Source organism: Euprymna scolopes, chromosome 23, assembly GCF_053919585.1.
Source record: "Euprymna scolopes isolate OS-2025 chromosome 23, ASM5391958v1, whole genome shotgun sequence".
Taxonomy (NCBI): Eukaryota; Metazoa; Mollusca; class Cephalopoda; order Sepiida; family Sepiolidae; genus Euprymna; species Euprymna scolopes.
In genome coordinates this window covers 42,787,661-42,790,294 of record NC_136504.1, presented here as the reverse complement: position 1 = coordinate 42,790,294, position 2,634 = coordinate 42,787,661, and the positions used below count along the sequence as shown (strand labels likewise).

The window sequence follows — 2,634 nt, the reverse complement described above, 5'->3', positions numbered from 1 at the left end:
CTTTTATAGATATACTAGCATGGGTGCCCGGCGTTGCCCGGGTGTTTTGATGTTTATGCTGAGCAAAAAACAAAAAACAAAAAAGGTCAATTTTTTAACGTTCGCCCCTTTTATGACTCCTTAACATTTATCGTTTTGAGCTCAAATAAAGTTATTAAGTTAGATCCATGTCCAAGGAACCTATATCTAAAATTTCAAGTGTCTAGATCTAAAATTGTCGGAGGAGTTTGGTAGAGGTCTCAAAGGTCAAATCGTTGAGCTTTGACCCATTACAGCTAAATTTTCCGGCCGCAAACCGATCACATGGATTTTCCCAAATCTCAGTACCCTGTATATCAAATTTCGAGTCTGTAGACTAAAAATTGACATAGTTACTGCATGCGGAAATGTACACAGACAGACACACAGGCACGTTCACTTTTATAGATATACTAGCATGGGTGCCCGGCGTTGCCCGGGTGTTTTGATGTGTATGCTGAGCAAAGAAAAAAAAAAAAAAAAAGGTCAATTTTTTAAACTTTGACCCCTTTTGCGACCCCTTAACATTTATTATGTTGGGCTCAAATCAAGTTATTAAGTTAGCACTGAAATTTTCAAGAAATAATATTAATGCACCAAGGGTGGTTTATAGCGAATAATATCTTTGCTTACATGCATGTATATCGCATATACACATCGGCAAATTTACATGTAAAATGTTCATTAAACATTAGCTGACATTTTTTTTTGTGCGCATGCGCGTTCTTTCATTTTTTTCTCAGGCTGGCACGTTCGATTATTTTTAATTTCAATTCTAACTAATGACACTAACTCATTTTTTTATGTTTTTGTATTTAAAAAAAACGAAAAAAAAAAACGAAATCATGCGTACATTTTACTCACGGTTTGAAATTTGTAAATATGAAAACACACCTATAAATCTTTTTTACGGTCTCATATTTACTTAATTTCATACATTATTTTAAGACAGAGGATGGGGGATGACACACAGAGTGCTGAAATAATAACGTTATTTTTTAGAAAGCCATTCTTAATATTGGGAGGGGAAGGTATTATTTAAACTATTCTGTACTTTCACCTAACAATTTATTAAATAAGAAATTGAAATGTGTTATCTCTATTTTTGTTTAGTATTAGTTAACATTAGGATCCATTTCTCAATCCAATTTTTTGATTAGTTTATTGTAAAGCAAGTGTTGCCTAATAACTAACTGCACTTTGAAATATTTATTTTTTGAGTAGCATGAATTTTAAATAAGGTGCTTAGCATGCACTTTAAATAAGGTTCTTCTACAGTGTAGTACGCATATTTAAAAAATACAAACAATTTATAATGAAATCGTGTATTTCGAAAATCTGCTGAGTCATTTTCCGGAAGAGGCGTCATGTGTTAATGATGGGGGGGGACAAGCACGATTATGTTGCTTTAAAACTAATCTGGAGGCTGCCAGGGATTACCAAACCTTTTTTTAGGTGAGGTTTGGGTGTGGTGAATTAGTGCCTGTTCACTCTCCCAAGCATTACCACCACTTTTTCTGTTTATGGAGAGGGGACCAGTAGATGATTTTGCTGAAATGCTGTGTCAGAACAGATACTACACGTTGATCTTAGCCAAAAGGCCAAGTAAGCGTATATAGTTTTCTACCAGGCATTACCACCTCCAAAAATAAAAAATAAAAAATAATCGACACAGAATATATTTTAAGAGGTGGGGAGGGGAATATGGAGTAAGACCCGGTAATGGCTGAAGCAGCAGTTTATAATCATATATATTTTAAAAGGAGTAGGAATACGGAGTCAGGCCCGGAAACGGCTGAAGCAGTTTATGATCTCAAAATTACTTCATCTAATATTAAAAGCTGAAACAGTCTACGTTTTATACATTACATTATTTCCTGTATGTTTTTAAAACAGTGAGGTGGGGGATATAAACTCAGTCCAGGAAATGGCCGAAACCGTTTACGAGTTAAACATTACTATATTTCATTCACATTTTTATCAGTGGCGTGGGGCTTTCAGAGTGAGTCCCGGAAATGGCTGCAACATTTTATGTTTTAGACATTAATTTATTTAATGTATATTTATAACAGTGTGGTGGGGGATAAGAAGTCAGTGTCGAAAAGTGGTTGAAACAGTTTACGATTTAAACATTATTTTATTTCATATATATTTTAACATTTATTATTTTCGTAAGAAGGAGGCGATAATGTGGGTTAAAATTATGAAAAATGATTGTCTAAATTAGTAACATATCCAAGAATTATGAAAAATGATGAAATGTGAGTTAATTGATTGCTGTTTTTTTAATGAAATAATCGGCCCAGACAATATATCAAAGTTAATATTTTTGTAGGGAGGGGGGGGCTAAATGGGGGTTAAAATTATAAAACAAAACGATTGTCGAAATTAGTAACATATCCAAAAATTATGAAAAATGATAAAATGTGAATTAATCGATTGTTGTGTTTGTAATAAAATAATAAACCCAGACAAAATATCAGAGTTATTATTTTAGCAAAGATGAGGGCATTATGTTGGTTAAAATGATAAAAAATGATTGTCGAAATTAGTTATATATCCAAGAATTATGAAAAATCATAAAATGTTAATTTATTGATTGGTGCGTTTGTAATA

General features: G+C 32.8%; 1 pseudogene; it reads right to left on the bottom strand.

Annotated features, from left to right (window-relative positions):
• Window positions 1–1,473: 1,473 nt before the first annotated feature.
• Window positions 1,474–1,632, bottom strand: LOC145246344 (U2 spliceosomal RNA; annotated as a pseudogene).
• Between the last annotated feature and the right edge of the window lie 1,002 nt (window positions 1,633–2,634).